This window comes from Marmota flaviventris, chromosome 3, assembly GCF_047511675.1.
Source record: "Marmota flaviventris isolate mMarFla1 chromosome 3, mMarFla1.hap1, whole genome shotgun sequence".
Classification (NCBI taxonomy): domain Eukaryota; kingdom Metazoa; phylum Chordata; class Mammalia; order Rodentia; family Sciuridae; genus Marmota; species Marmota flaviventris.
The window spans coordinates 16,241,283-16,258,230 of NC_092500.1; the positions used below are offsets into that span (position 1 = coordinate 16,241,283).

Genomic DNA, 16,948 nt, shown 5'->3' on the forward strand with positions numbered 1-16,948 from the left:
AAATAACTGCTCCAGTGTAAAATAACATACACCATCACAGCAATCTTTGCTAGAATTACAGTTCAATTCCCTGCGGTAGAAAGGGTTGTGTGTACATGTCCATATATGCATGCATGTCACCAAGAAGAGGTGAATACAAGAAGCAATGGGACAGGTATGTGAACTCCAGATCAGGAAGGAGCTGGATTCCATAGAATGTTTCAGAGGCTCAGGACTACCCCGCGGGGCCGGGGCGGTGGGGGCACCCAGGGACGCCTTCCTCAGAAGAGCAGGAGGTTGGATTTGTGCACTGAAGTTTGGTGCGCTCTGCATCCTGCCTTGGTTTGCATTGCCTCATTCCATTCCTGCAGCATGACGCAGTGCTTCCCCACATCCCCCCAAAGAACAATCCATTCCACAAAACATTACTGAAAATGTGGAATTTCTCTACATTTGCACAATGCAGCGATTTCCACGTTGCTGCAGAAACTGAAGGCTTTATGGGTGGGACCGAGGGGGAAATCACATTTCAGGATGTACCGAATCTCAATCCCCAGGTCCCCCAGTCCTCGGTCCCTCCTGTGCTGGTCCAGGACCATTGAGTTCTCATCTTTCCTTGATCCCTTCCCCTACAAAGTCTTTAATTTTCTCTGACTCTAGGTCTTTAGAAATCATGCCTCCCTCCTCCTCCCCATCTCCCCTTTTCTCATGTAGGGCAATTAGGCATTACTCTAGCCTGTCTGTTCCCATCATTTCTCTCAGCAAAGAAACACTTGCCAATATTGATATCTTCACACACCTCGAAAGACATCAGAGAATATTAATTTTATAAATAGCATCAGTATATGTTTATGGCTTAACTTTCAAACATCACTTCGGAAACCATACGAAGAATGATCAGGTTGGAGGCAGAGGGAGGCTAAAGAGGTCAGTAAGGAGGGACACAATGGCATAGGTGTAACAGGTGGAGGATCTGAGGTAGCCGCTCAGATACAAGTGGAAGGGGCAGGCAGCATCAGGAGGTGGAATTAGTGGACTTGTCCATTAATCCAGCCCATATTGTCTCTCAAGCATAGACATGTTTCTTCCTCAAGTTGGTATGATTTGGCATGATCTGGGCTTATTGGTGGAGCCAATCTTAGGAAAAGAAGTCATAGTGTGGTAGGGGATTGAGCCCTATGTTATAGATGGTGATCCTCTCCACTCCCACAGCCCTATTGCAAGTATCAGGTACGATAACGAACAATGAGGCAGTCTTCTGAAAGTTTCCAGGTGGTCTCACATATCCAGATCGATGGTGGCTCCTGTCTCAGTCCAATTTCCATTGCTGCAACAGGATACCACAGACTGGGAAATGTATAAAGAATAGAGGTTTAGGGCTGGGATTGTGGCTCAGTGGTAGAGCTCTCGTTTAGCACGTGCCAGGCCCTGGGTTTGATCCTCAGCACCATATACAAATAAATAAATAAAATAAAGGTATTGTGTCCAACTACTTCTAAAAAATAAATGTTTTTTTAAAAAAGAATAGAGGTTTATTCTTTTTGTGATTCTAGGGGCTGGAAAGTCCAAGAGTGTAATTCTGGAAGCTAGTGAGGACCTTCTAACAGCAGCATAACTTGGTCCAGGCATTGCCTGGCAACACAGATCAAAGTTGCTTATTTGGATGTCTCTTCTTCTGACAAAGCTACTCATGTCATCAGAGGACTCCAGCCTCAAGACTACATCCAATCCTAATTACCTCCAAATAGCACCTTTTCCAACCAGAATGCTGTTGGGGATTAAGTTTCAACATGTGTTTTGGAGAACAAACTCCCAGATCTCAGCAGCCCCTGTCACTCTAGGCAACTGTCCCTTATTCCAACAGGGCTGCTTTGGTTGAGATCCTTTCTGAATCTTTGGCATCTGCATTTGGAGCCAGGATATGAGACACCCAATAGTCTGGTCTCATTACTTGATGGTGACTTTCTATTTTCCCTCTGGAGAGCTTTAACCACCATGCACATCCAAACTGCTTTCCAGATCCCAAGGCTAAGGCTTCAACTAAGGAAAATAAGTTGGGGCATGAGAGTGGAAGAGCTTGAAGCTCAGGGTTGGAAAAAGGACCACGGCCAACAGCCACAGACCTGTTAGGAAGAGAGGCTGGATGGAGTCTGTCCTGCCTGGCTCTTCATCTCCAACTTCCCGAGTGCCACACATCATCAGCAGGTGATCCGGGACACTTCTCCGGATGCGACACTTCATTCCTAGGAGGTGAGAAGCAACAGTATTGCAAAGAGAATTAAAAAGGGCACGGGAACTGGAAACGAGCTTTATTCAAACGGCACTAGGGCTGGTTTACGGCAGAATGAGGCTGCAAATGAATTTTTCTTTCATAGCTTCATTGTTCAACTGCAAGATCTGCTTAAACCAGGGAAAGGTGGGCATTTTGAAGCAGTCCAGGTAGGTTCGGCTAGGGCTGAGCAGACTTCCCTGGTTGTTAAAACAGGCAAAGAAAAAGGAATCAGGATGGTGAGCTATAAATAACTAAAGACAAAGATAGACAAATAAAATTTGCTCACAAATACTAAATAACTGTTCAGGAAAAAATTATGGGGATTTTTCTTTAATTTTGTATCTTTGTTTCTTCTTTAGTGGAGGAGAAGATAGTATATAAACTACCATGTACTGGCCACAAATCTTACTACTTCCCCATAGACTATGAAATATGGGTTATTGCCTTTTACTATATGCAGCGTGTGTGTGTGTGTGTGTGTGTGTGTGTGTGTATGAGAGAGGTTAAGTTGCCAACTAATATTCGACAGAGACTGTGCTCTTAAACACCAAGGTGTTCTCCCGTTTGGAGTTCAGCTCGGGCAGCCTCTTCATTGCTGGTACCACAGCTGAGAGCCTGCAACCCTTCTTCCCCAGGGTTGTCAGAGAGGACCAAGGAGAAGTTGAGCCTCGGGGTTTTCCTGGATGGAATGGTTGAAATAGAACAAAATACAAGGTGTATTAGAGATAAAGACACCTGGTGATCATCCACCCAGATGTGGTCAAATATTTTTTAAACCTTATTTTTAAAACAGTTTTAGATTTACAGAAAAATTATAAATAGTAACACTTCACCACTAGTATGGCAATTGGTTAGAATTAATGAGCCCATGTCCACAAGCTATCATGAACTCGAGTTCATGTTCCAGAATCCCCTCCAGGGTACCCCGTTGATTTAATCATCGTGTCTGCTTGGGTCCCCCTTGGCTATCTCAGACTCTGTCCTTTTGGATGACCTTGACAGATTTGAAGAGTACTGCTCAGGTATTTTGTAGCATGCCCCTCAATATGGTTGTAGACGATATTTTTTTTCTCAAGTTGTCCTGCAGCTGTGTGTTCCTGGGAGGAAGACTGCAGAGGTAAAATGCCATTTCATCAGGTGATATCAAGGGCACACACCATCAGCATGTCTTATCACTGAAGAGGTGGACTTTCATCACCCAACTGAAATTCCAAATCTAGGTTCTATCTGGATATGGTACTTGGTTTCAGTCGATGTATTACTTTTTCGTTATTTGGTATGCCTTGTAATTTTGGGTAGAAAGTTGGATGTGTTGTATTGGGCAATAGGAACCAAGGAAACTAGGCCCCGCTTGGTGGATGTGATTAATCTGGCCACAGGTTGGTTGTATTTAATGCCACTAGAGCTGTAGATGCTTTGGGCTTCTAGTTCCTCTAGTGTCCTCTGTTGTCTTTGGACTTCCCTAAGAACTCTCCAGATTTCACAGTGGTATTCCCTTTAAAACCTCAGCTCTCAGATGGTCTGAGGAAAGTCTTCAATTCTGTTTGTTCAGCTTATTATTATTATTATTAGGACAGAAGTGACAATTTCTAAGTCCTTTACATGTTGGATCTGAAACCAGAAGTCTCTCCAAATACTTTTAAGAGCAGAAATATATTTTTTTCTTAATGAAATCTACATAACAGGGATGGGCATCATCATCCCTTTTTCAAGTATCCCAGATCATTAAAAAGTGGCATGTCCACATGGGGCACGTGGCTTCTTCCCACGTGATGGCAGTACTCTTTCTTGTCCATGAAATGCAGCCAGATGGCTTGCAGGCTATGGCTGGGCTCCCACAGAGCTGCCGAGTGCTCTAGTCCCTAGAGGCTGGCCTTGGTCTTCTGTGGTGGCTCTCCAGATGCCTCTCTTACCAGCAAGGTTTGGTCCTGTTGCATAGAACTCCAAAGCCATCCTTCACGATCATGCTCTATCCTCTTCCTCCAGCCCTCCCCAGCCCGCTGACGCTCACGGAATCCCCCGTGGCTGTGGAGCATGTGGTCCAGGACTCCTCGATCACCTACAGCTCGTGTTCTGCTCCTAATATCCTTATGATCAAAGATCTTTTTCCTTTTGATAAAACTTGGCTTCATAGAGCAAAGGCTTTAGCTTTCTAAGCCTAGTATTTGTGATGTGGGTTTTAACTAAACATTGAGTTTCTCTTACTTTTAATTTCTGCTATAACATTTTCAATACTCTGTGAAGTAACTGGATGCTTTTGATTAATTGGGGGGAAAGTCATGGATTTCTACAAAGAAATGTTGCATCAAACAAACAAACAAAAAACAAATAATGAGTTCACAGTATCTCTTCTTTTATAGCCAGTGATCTTGGACAAAATGAAAAAAAAAATTTCTCTGAACCTCAATTCTCCCATCTCCAAACCTGGGTAGTGGGAGAGGAAGAGAGAGGGAGAGACAGAGAGAGACAGAGAAAACACAACAGCGAATGGTGTGTCGGCTTAGCTCAGTGCCTGACAGGACCGAAGCCCTCAGTAAATGCTCAGCTTTATCTGCTTGTCATTGGCCCCCCTCTTCTCCTGAAACCCTGCCCTCCTCCTTCCCACCTCTGAACTTGGAGTTGAGTTGGTGCTTTCCATCTGCTCAGCAGGAAGATTTCTCCTCGGGACCCAGGTATCATGATGCCTGGGTCCTGGGGAAAAACGGATCCCATCAGCTCTGCTGAACAGAGACACACACAGGAGTAGCTCTGGAGCCCAGCTGTGGATTGCAGACCCAGGGTGGGCCTGCGTTAGTCTTCTAAGGGAGGACAACTTGCCCCCACTTCCATGTCTACTTCCAATCCTGTGTTTATTTCCCACCTTTGATAATAGCATGGATTCCAGAGAAACAACAGTTTGAGCTTCATCTCTAGGCTCAGAGGAGGTGGGAGGGCCTTGGTGTTTTCACATTTGTACCCTGTGCCTGTTCACAGAAGCAGCCTACATGGCCCTGCACAGACGCCTCTGCTGTTCCTGTCTGAGGCCTGTCAGCTTTCAAGGTTAAATCTCTAAGACTAAAGGAAAGCAGGGGCTGGAAGAATTTTGGAGGGACTCCAGGACTGGCTGGGCAAGCCAGCCCAAATAATTCAAGCAAGCAAAAATGTGCTTGAATCTGAGCTGCTGTCTAGACGGTGAGGATCGCATACAGGTAGCTGTATGACCTTGCACTTCATTTGGCCCATGAGCTTGTTTCAGGCATGTGGCAAGGAGTGTCTTGGTTTGGGTTCCTCCAGAAGTAGACCCAGAATGAACGATTTCAGTGCAATCAATTTACTTGAGAGGTTATCCTAGAGTTTCTGTTAGAGAGATGGGAGCATGAGATTGGGAAGGCAATGAAAGAAATAAAGTGTGTGCTACCCACGGCAGGTAGTTAGTCAGTCCTTCCAGGTGAATGTCATAACCACGGTAGAAATATTCCTGAATCACACCCTAGCAAGAGGGCAAGGAAACAGGGTGCTCTTCCATCAACTCCCCTCTGTCATTGATGAAGAGCATGATCAGCCTCTAGATGTGCAGAAGAATTTTGTATCTTCACACGCAGAAAGTTGCAGGTGTGTATGGCCAGGAGCGCATGCAGGAGAAAGGTCCAGGGTACATGGACTGGGCTTTGCCCAAGTCTTTAGCCAGTGAGTCAAAACACAAAGCTCCCTCAATCTAGAGTGCTGGTCATTCAGGCCCAATCCTAGATTGTAGAAAGATAAGTCATCCATTTAGGAACGTTGTCAGATAATCCCTCCCTCTGCCAGAGTCCCTTCTAAATAATCACTACATCCACTGGGTACTTCCTGTGCCAGGCACTTTCAGTATTCTTTATGACAATCCTCCGAGGTGAGAACCATTGCTATTATCAGTCGTGCTGCCTTCATGTGGTAACTGGAGCTCACAGAGTCCAGGAATTGGCCCGAGATCACGTAACGAATAAGGAATGACTCCAGATCTCACCCTTCAGATGAAGAATCCAAGTGAAATTCAGAGAAATGAAGAGTCTCACCCATGCCCCAGCTCTAGGAAGTAATGGAGAAAAATGGAGGCAACGTGGCTATAGGGTCAGCTGCCTGTCAAAATTCCGAGCAGGGGTCCTCTCCTCCTGAACTTCCTCTCTTGCCTCCCAGGGCGGAAGGAGCCACTCTCTGGTTTCTGATCTGCACATATGTTGTACCAAAGTGCTCACAATATTTAGTTTATAAACACTTGTTCTCCCATTAGTATTCCTCTGGTGACCTTTGCAATTCCAAGTTACATAAAAAAGCATTGAAGAAATGCGTCAAATTGATAAACACATAAACGGATGAGTGTGATCTAGCTTCAAGTCTCTGCATGGCCTCTCTTCTGTGGAGGGCTTTGGACCCAGAGAAGCTGGATTCACCTGCTCCAGAATATGTCAGGAGCCCTAAGATGGTCCTTGTGTGCCAGATGGTTCCTTAGATTGTCACATAGCTCTACTCACCTGCTAGGCCTGCCAATCAGCTCTTGCTCTTCCCCTACCACCTGTAAAGCTTTAGCAGAGTGACCAGAGCTTCATCAGCATGTACTCTGTCCCTATAGATTTGATGCCCACAAAGAGCTAAAGGCACTACTGTTTTAGTCACTTGTTTCACTTCTGTGACCAAATACTTGACAAGAACGATTTTAAAGAGGAAAAACTGATTTGGGGGCTCACAGATTCAGAGGTCTCAATCCACAGACAGCTGACTCCATTCCTTGGGGCCTGACGTAAGGCAGAACATCACGGTGGAAGTGTGTGACAGAAGGAAATCAGCTGGGGACATAGCACCAGGAAGCAGAGGAAGAGCTCTCCTCACCACGACAAAATATAAACCACAAAGTCACACACCCAAGGACCCACCTCCTCCAGCCACACCCTGCCTGCCTACAGCCACCTCCCAGATAATCCCATCAGGGGATTAATGCACTGATTAGGTCAAGGTTCTCATAACCCCTATGATTTCACTTCTAAATTTTCTTGCATTGCCTCAAACATGAGCTTTTGAGGGACACCACACATCTAAACCATAACGGATACATCTGCACGGGAATTAATATTTTAAAAAAGAATTTGCTAAATGATCAATGACTTAACTCATCAGAATAACGAACATAATAATTGCTTAGTTGTTACTATATACCAAGGCATTATTTTAAGAGTTTCACAAGTTTAAATCTCACACTACTTCTAGGATGCAAGTTGTTAGACTAGAGTCTCAAACTACAATCAGACATCTTCCTACCAGCCTGTCCCTGGAGTCTGACATCCCCAGTGATGCCTCCTCAGTCAGCCAGTCTCTGGCACAGGGCCTGGCACACAGTAGGTGTCTGGTTTCTCGGAAGCAGACTCTGAAGCCAGGATGCAAATGGAGGTATCCACTTGGAAGGTTCAGGAAACACCAGGGGGATTGGGCCAGAGATAGGGACAGGAAGGCAGTCCCTTCCTGTCCCTATCTCTGGGGACAGGAAGGCAACAGATCAGCTGCCTTGTGCTAGGGGACACTGGAGTTCAACCTCACGGGGACGCTGTGAAATGGCACTCGAACATGCCTCCGCAACAGCTCCCCCCGGGAGTGAGAGAGCCGAGCCGAAGCATTTGTCTCTAAGAAAGCTCATTCCCTCCATGGTGCAGGGCTACTCCCAGGGAGCACCGACACCTCACCACTTCATCCAGGAGAGAGTCAGGCAAAGTGGCTTTGGAGAATTGTCCCCAGTAAAGATAGACTGATGAGAGCACAAGAGAGTAGACTCCAGAGATGTGGGAAGGCACCCATAATATCTGATACAGTGGTTTATAAATATTTGTTGAATGAATAAATGATAGTGGTGCTAGGAGGCAAAGATACCCTGATTTTCTTTGGTTTGGGACGACTGTTTTTTAGGCTTTCTTACAATCTTATTGTTTTATTTATTTATTTCACCACTCAAGGCATCTCTGTCACAGAGCACCCAGGGTGTCTGATCTTGTCAGCAGCAAGAGGACGATGCTTCACGGGGGTTGTAGAAACATGGGAGTTCAGGTTACTAACTGTTCAACCCCCTGGTTCCATTTCCCATCATTCCTCTGAAGCTACCATTGCAGAATGCCAAGACCTCTGCAGGAGTCATCAGGAACACTAAAAGTGCCTGGGAAGACAGATGTCATCAAATTGTGTGCTCCCTCACGGGTGAACTCTGCCCCAGCTCTAACCTTGGTAGCACAAACCCAGCCGAGACTATGTGCAGCACAAGTCTGGATTAAGATCACTGTTGATTTCTCTTGATTTATTGTCCAAAACTCAGCCATTACAAATGTTTCCCACTACCCTGCCAGCTTCTGTCTTGAACCAAGTGTTCAATATTTTGTCAAATTATGATTTTTGTTATTTTTAACCTCATTAAAAAAACATTTTTTCCTTGAGGGGGAAAAAAAAAAAAGAAGTCCCTCGTAGGATTGGAGAGCAGTTTTTCTGTTTCTGTTTCCAGAATTATTTCACGTTTCTGAGTTCACATAGCTCCAGGTCCTGACAATCACATGATCTCATTGCTCTAAAACACAGGTTTCTCATATTAGCTTTTTCGTGCCAGGTCAAACCAGAACACACAGCTTCCGACTCACAAGCAGCACACATGGTCATAGCTCTGGGGTCAAGGACTAGAAGCTCCTGTGAAATCACCCTCTCTGGAAGACTCTGCCTTTCTCCCCACCCCTGGCCCTCCTTCTCAGCCTCTTCCTCCTTCGCCCTTCCCTTCTTTCTTTGGTTTCTAAGTGGAACAGACATTTGTGTGTCTGTGAAAGACCTAATATGCCTTGAATTCCCTGTTCTCAGGGAGAACAGGGACGCTGCTCAAGGAAAGAAATTATGATATCTATTATGAGACTATCCCCAGTTTCAGAAATGGAAACAAATTATAATATCCGTTATGAAACTATCACCAGTTTCAGAAATGGTAATTATAATAATTATGAAAATCTGTTCTTTTCTTCGATGTGTCTGTGTGCCTCTATATGTATAGGTGTATACAGTTTTTCTCTTTTTTCCCTCCTCTCCTGTTATTTACTGTGTCATATAAGGTGTGGTACATGGTAAGCCTTTTATGTGGTGTTATAGTTTCACTGTATCAAGGGTGGGGGGAGATGTGACTGGGCAGTGTCCATTCTGTTGGGGAGGCCAACCTGTTTTCATTTTATGCAGGACAGATGCATTATGTCAAGTGGAAGCAGGATTTTACCATTGTCTTTATATGGAAGTGAAACTCAGAAAAAAAAATAGATGCACCAAATTGCTAAGGCTCAGCATTCTGAATTATTCCACTGTCAATTTGGTTAAGCTTGGAACATCCACAGGATTCCCTCCTCTCCTTTCCCCAGTCTTCATGGTTCCAGGTTGGAGTTGGCCAGAAGAGGAACTTGCTCAAGAGAGGTGGAAATAAAGCAGTTAGTTAGCATTACTCTCAGCAGGTTGACATCTCGGTCAGATAGGGTGCTGCCCAGATACAGAGGTTCCCCAGGGAATCCTACCTTGTCCTTGGTCTTCTTGGCTCTGTGTCCAGTTTTAATTCTCAATTACTAACCTTCTTACTGCCAAATGCTCAACCGTGGACCCAAGATTCTGTAGCTACATGGAAACATCAATTCCCTAGTTCCCAAGAAGGACTTCTCCTTCACTGTCCCCTGAAAGAAGCACCCCAGCTCCTCAGCTCCCTGCAAGGGCAGATTGTCCCCTGCACCTGTGTTTTGGGAGGACTGCTTAGAGAGACTTCTTTTTCATTCCTGCCATTTCCCAGGGTCTTTCACTCTTTCCAGAGGTCTGATTCCCACAGTATTCACTGTGGATCTACATTCCTGATTGAACCCTGTATGATACAGTTCATAATCTGGTTACGATTACAAAAGGTTATTTCCAGAAAGACACAGAGAAAGAGTGAGTTCCCAGGTCAGTAGTACAAGACCACAGGTGTTAGCAGTGAGTGTGCCAATCAGAGTGATCGTCACCTGGGGCCAGAAAGAGTAGACAGAAATAGGTTGAATCTTTTAAGTCCTCAGTTCCAAAAATCAATTCTGTTAAACATCATTATTTTTTGCTAAAGTTTTCCATTGCTGATCTTTCATCTTCTCATTGGCATTTTTCCTTAGTATATTAAAATAAGCTAATCGTGCTTCACATGCAGAGACACGCTTCGGTGGTTAAGTCATGAATTTCAGAGCAAACAGCCTAGAACTCTACCAAAAGGAAATGCATAAATGGAAGGTGAACTTGGTCCCATCTGAATCCCAAACCTGCAGCTCCCTAGAGAACCTCCGTCCTGCCTGGTTCCAGCTCCTCTAGCACTAAACAATGGCACTCACACGTCACCTTGGTCTAGTTTGCAGATTCTCATGCGATTCCAGTGCTGTGAGATTCTCCCTCACTTCCGGCCAACTTTTCCTTCTCTAGTAAAATGTTAGCCAGTTTCTCTTGTGACATATTCTACCAATGTCAAAGAACATGAGCTTCATACCACAGATATAAAAGCCAACTCTTTAACAAAGGACATTATAGATTTCTAGGCGTCCCATTACTGTATTAATCATTTACTATAAGTCTTCAGGATGCAAATGTGATCATAATGAAATAAGAAATATATTTTGCTTCTTTGGCTTCTAATAAAACAAGAAATAGAAAGTCTACATTTAGCTAGATATAGTATTGAACCTCCAGCAGGTAAACTTGCTGCTGAGACTTAAATCAGCCTTGTAATTAATGTCACACTCACAGTTGGACATGAAGGTCAAGGGCGATTGATTGTTGGTCATTTTTCTGAAATAGAAGCTATGTTTTACTGTACCCCCCACCCTCATTCCAGCCTCCTGCTGTTACACATTCTGCTTTTGAGAGCTATGGTCTGTGGGCCAGGTTCTTACACTCTAGGGTGGCTCAGAGGACAGACAGAAGCAGACCTATCCCTGCAAAGATGCTTATGGCTTCCCTGGTCCATCCTTTTGGGGCTTTTTGTTGGCAAACAACAGAAACTTTGTCCAACAGTGAAAGAGAAGTTTGGATGAAGTCAAGGAAATAGTTGCGAGAGCAGAGGGCAGAGTTGGAGAATCATGCTTGGGGTATCTAGGGAGCTGACTCTAATGGGCAGATTCTCCAGAGAACTGCTGTCTACTTGAGTGAACAGCTTCAAACCTGCAAGTTGCTCTGCCCGAGGATCAGCTCTGAGGAGAGAGGATTGACCTTGCTTGAGTTTTAGGCATCTCTTGGTCAGAAGCAAGTGGGGGACATGGTGGCCAGACCCTGAAGACTAAATGCACTGGGACAGGGATGGTTGTCCAAAGAAGAATCAGGATTTTTTTTTTTTTTTTACCAGATACTGAGTCTACTATGTCATATAAGTTTGTGTCACATGATATCTTCCTGCTGACCATTTCTGCACCAGGAATTTGCCCAAGCTCAGGACAAGAGACAGGGAAACCCAAGGTCAAACTTCAATTTAGTGTGATGCTTCCATCTTCTTTTTGCCCATTTATTATCCCTGGTTTTGAGGGATCATGGAGAATTGGATGTCATTGATATTCCAAGAAACCAGCCATTCGCAATTTATCATATGCCATACCAAGAAAATTGTGAAAAGGAAGCCAAATGACATTCAGGGCAACATTTTCCAGACACCTCTCTATATCAAGATCCCAGTTACGACAAGTCTGAAAAGTCTCATTATCTATGTAGAAAAATCAACCCTGGAAAATTTTCTCAGGCTGTTTAATTTCTTTGCTGACAACGGCTCCAATCTCAATCCCAAGTCCCTTCTCTCCAGTCAAATGCATCTTTTGGCCTAAATCTGAACATAGTTCCAATTATCTGGAGAAGCCTCCAGCAGCCAAACCAATGAGTCAGTTTTCTGAATCTTTTCAAAACCCCAGAGATTTGCTTGCTGAAGCTTCCAACAAGCCCTTGGGACATGGAGATGTGCCTGAATATCCAGTTATTTCTCTGCATTCACCCTGTCTCCCTTTTTTAGATTAGAAGAGCCCCAAGGAGAAGGGTCACATCTGTCCAGCTCCTCACCACCACCCCCCCGCCGGCATCCAGAAGAGTGCACCCCAATCAGAGCTGATAACTCAACCCATGAGCAACGCACTCAACAGGAAACAGAGAGCCAGGTTCCAATCTCGGTTTTACAATTTGCTAGCTCAGTGACCATTCTTGCTGAGCCTCTGTCCTCTCTTCTTTGCAAGGTGACCATAGTTCATTGCGTATTTATGTCATCGGATTGTTAGAATATCTGAGTGAGACAGGCTCCATGTGAGTGATGTACCATCTTCACTGCAGACCTGCCACCTGGCAATTGGGTCACCTGGCACGCCAGAGACGTTCCAAATGGAGCTGGAAAAGTTCAGCCAACCCTGGCCATCTGGCGCTCCAGCTCTCCCTTGCGTGGTGTGTCATCATCTTGCCCTTGGGGTCACATTGACACTGTCAGGCTGCAGAGCAGAAGCCTAGCCATTTTATATGGAGCACAGCAAAAAAAGAAAGAAAGAAAGAAAAATAAAACAGGACTGTTGAGCACCAGCTGCGATGTAACGCTGCAGCAGAGGACATTAGGAATCCAGGCGTATCCTTTCTCAGCAGTATTTCTCTAAAGTCTCTTTTTCCATCTGTCCCTACCACAAAGACACTTGTTCACACTAGGCCTGCTTCCTGTCTGGATGCCCGCCACCTTCTGCCGTCTGACTTCCTCTCTCCTGCCTCCTGACCCCGTGCGGGGCCAGACGGTGGAGGATGCCACTTCTTAATCCAGCTTGGAGCTGGGATTCTGTGCCAGCCGCCTTTTCTGTACAGGGCAGGAAAGGTCTTTTAAAAAACTTCCTTCTCGATTCCTCCCATCCTTTCTTCTCCAATTTGGGGTTTTGTTTTCTCTCTTCCTAAAAGTGCCCACCAAAAGCAAAATCCCAAAGTGACTTCTTTATCTCCTGATTTTTGTTTTTTCTTTTCATTGTGTTCGACATACATCAATGCTCTCTGTCTCTGGAAACTAAAAACCACGTATAATTAAAACTCCAGCACAGCAAAGGGATTCCGAAGTTTTGGCAGAAAGTTCTAGGAGATTAATCACACAAAAAGAAACGCCTGTCTTGTAAAACTCTGCTGGGGTACACTAGCACTCAGTAATGTACCCCCAGTACTGAGAGTGGTTCTGATCTTTGGTCAAAAACTATGCAGGAGTTTCGACCCCCAGCCTTTCTCCTCCTCAACCTGGACCCAAATTCCTTTCTTTCGGGCCATCTGGTCTCTTCATTTAACTTGGCCAAACACAGCTTGACAAGTCTCCCCAACTGTGATGACACAAAGAGAAGAAAAGACGACCTGAAATCAGCCTGATATAGTCCCAGACTTCAATTCCATGCTACTTAAGATGCAATAAACCATCAAAGTGAGATATTAGGGAACTATGTGCCACAAAGCCGCATTCATCCAAAACTAAAGTCAGGGGCAGGACTGGATTGAGAACAAATGGTACTGGTGCTTTGGGAAGAAATGACTGGCAATTCTCTCCCACCATGCTCACCTCAGAACAGTAATGGCCAACGGCACGCGGCTTATTTCCCCGTTAACAGGGTGTCTTTACGAGTGGGAGGACATCAAAGACCAGCAGAGTAATTGATCTTTGACTCTTCTTCCTACTTTTAAAGCCCTTTTAGATGGCATTCATTCTCTCCCAAGTTCTGGAAGATCGGCAAAGCGGGACTTTATTCAATCCATCTTTTGTCTATTCAACACTTGTTTATTGGATCCCCACAGCGTGCCTGGAGCTGCCGAAGGTCCCGTGGATGCAAAGCAGTGAATGGAACAGATGAAGGCTTGGATCTCACTGACCTCCTATTCTAATGGGAGAACGAGTTCACAAGCCTTTATGTGAGCCAACAGAGAATGGCCAGGTGGGATCAGACGGAGATAATGGATGGGGTGGGCCCAGAGGAAGGGCTGCTGAGACCTAGGAGGCTGAGATGAGCAGACGCCTGGGGGCAGAGCCTGAGGCTGGCACGAGGTCAGAGAGGCCAGGGTGCGGGGAGATGCCCAAGGCCTTAGGGAGCACTGCGAAGGCTCTGGCCTCTAGCCTGAGTGTCCGCACTCAGACGACTGGACACAGTTTTAAGCAGAACAGGATCTGACTTTCATTTTGAAAGAGTTGCTCACGCAGACCCTGTGTACTGTGCCCCTGTGTCCATTTCCTCCTTGTGTGACAATGGAAAACCCACGTTTTTAGCTGGACACATGGCATCGCAGAATAAAGAACCTATGTCCCAGCCTCTCAGCCTCTCCTGCGAGGAGGCAGAAGCCCTGAGACTAAAGTTGGCCAATGGACAACAAGTGGAATCGCGGTGACCGGGGACACTTGAAAAACTCACCTTTAAAAGACAGGCAGTGTGCTGCTTTTGATGAGTTTCTTCTTATTTCGACCTTCATCTTGAGCCTGGAATGCAGATTGATGGTTGGGGCTCTAGCTGCCACATGGCACCATGAAGGCAAGACTCATCCCTCTGGATTGGACAGAGATGAGCAGGAAGGAGTGTGGGCCCCTGAGGACTTTGTGGAGCACAGTAGGAGGGTGGCTGAAAACATTGGCTTAGATGTTAGCAAGCTTGTGCGTATTTAAATCCTGCCTCCAAACCATCTAACCTGTTCCTCAGCCTCTCTAGGGTGTCCTCCTGAACAGAACAGGGCTGAGAACTACACCTCCCTCCGAGTGTTAAGAGGAACTGTGAAGAGACCTCGCATGGCCTGGCCCAAGCTGGAGCTCCCTGTGGGTTTGCCCCTCCTGGTCCTCCTCTCTCTCCCTTTCCCCATCTGTTAGGGTTAGATGTGGTGTCCCCCAGAAGCTCACGTGTGAGACAGCGCAAGAAAGTCTGGAGGTGAAATGATTGGGTTTGGGGCATCTTAACCTGATCGGCGCATTGACCCACTTGAATGGACTAACTGAGTGGTAGCTGTAGGCAGCCCTGGTGGGACCGGAGGAAGTAGGTTACTGGGGGCGTGCGTCGGGGGTTTATATTCCGTCCCTGGTGAGCAGCTATCTCTCTCTCACTCTCCTCTCTCTCTCTCTCTCTCTCTCTCTCTCTCTCTCTCCCTCTCTTTTTCCTTCCCTTTGTCCTGCCCTGAGCTGCTTCCCTCCCCCACCCCCTTCCCCCATGATGCTCTGCCTCACCTCTGGCCCAGGGCAATGGAGTCAGCTGTCTGTGGACGGAGACCTCTGAAACCATAAGTGGCTTATAAACTTCTCCACCCCTAAAATGGCTCTTGTCTGGTCTTTCGATCACAGTAGCAAAACAGCTGACTCAAACACCACCTCTGCTGCATGCCCGGCAGATGCTGGTCCTTCCCAGGTGAGTGGCCATCGCCTGGCTTTAAGAGGGAGCTTCTGCTAGGAAGGGAGGCGGGAAGAGGAGGAGAGGGAGAGGAACCTGGGCACACGAGGAGATGGATGGACTTTCCAGCTCTCAGAGGCTCCGGCGCACAGGAGGAGGTCAGCGGTGTCCCTGGGCATCTGAGAGACCCGGGCAAGACGCCCGCGGCTCCGCTTTCAGCCTGAGGTCACATGATGCTCCAGGGCTCCGTGCTGTTTCCTGGCCCGTCTTCTCCTCTCTCCTCTTCTCTGTCACCTCTTCCCTTTCCTCTTCCAAGATAAAAAGGGAGGCAGGGAAAAGCCTAGTAAGTTTTCTATTTTCAGGCTGCTTTGTCTTGGAGGGACTGGATCTCAGGGGCCTGGCAGGATGTTTGGCCCTGTGTGGAGACAATTCCTCCACTCTGCACGTGTATGCGTGCATGCGTGAGTGTGTGTGCGTGTGGAGAGAATTCCTCCACTCTGCACGTGTATGCATGCATGCGTGAGTGTGTGTGCGTGTGGAGAGAATTCCTCCACTCTGCACGTGTATGCATGCATGCGTGAGTGTGTGTGCGTGTGTGTGTGTGTGCCAGTGCGTGTGGGGGGGGGAGTGTGTTTGGCTTATTTTCCTTTTGTTTGGTTGTGTTTGAGTGCTGGGCTTTGGAATGCAAAGCAGCACATACATGGTTCCTTTTTGGTAGCAGAGGAGGATGTCCTAAATGTTTTGCTCGGGCTGATATTGAAATGAATTGGCTTCCTCTGACAACAATAAGTGTAAAAATAACAGGAAGTGGCCCAGAATCACCCAATAGTAAAAATAGAGCAGAGGGGAAGCAACGGGAATCTTGAGAACGTCGTGGTGATGAGTCCTTCCCTTTCCATTTCCTATCTGTCTGTCCACTGGTTCAAAAAAACCCACGAACGACTCAGAAAACTACATTTATAGCCGGTGAGGCTCATGGGAACCCTCCCCACAGACTCGAACTTTTTTTTTTTCTTTTATTAGAAAGTCATGAAACACTAAGTAACAAAAATCAGAAGAAAAAAAAAAGACAGTTGTTTCAATTTCTCCCTAAACATTGACCAGTATTCTGCCCAATACAATTATTTCATAAGGAAGATTGAGTCCAATTAACACACTTCCATTAATTATATTGTACCTTGAAGGCTCTGGTAAGGCCTGAAGCAAAGCACTTTTTCCAAACTCATCTGACCAAGCGAGGGCCAGATCCATTTGACCATGGAATCTGTTTCCTTTCTTCCTTGACTACTTAGGAACTTTAGTCTTGGGATCACAGAATACAAACTTTTCAAGATACTCCTTC

The 16,948-nt window shown here is 46.0% G+C and overlaps 1 long non-coding RNA gene across 2 annotated transcripts; it reads right to left on the minus strand.

Annotated features, from left to right (window-relative positions):
• Positions 1–821: 821 nt before the first annotated feature.
• On the minus strand, positions 822–15,859 carry LOC139704983 (uncharacterized). Of its 2 annotated transcripts, XR_011706910.1 has the most exons (4): positions 15,447–15,859; positions 14,650–14,853; positions 2,103–2,222; positions 822–1,326 (listed from the first exon to the last, which is right to left on the minus strand). It is a non-coding gene; the product is annotated as an uncharacterized lncRNA (long non-coding RNA). The 2 variants fall into 2 exon arrangements; XR_011706911.1 differs by lacking the exons at positions 822–1,326; positions 2,103–2,222 and adding an exon at positions 11,844–12,738.
• Between the last annotated feature and the right edge of the window lie 1,089 nt (positions 15,860–16,948).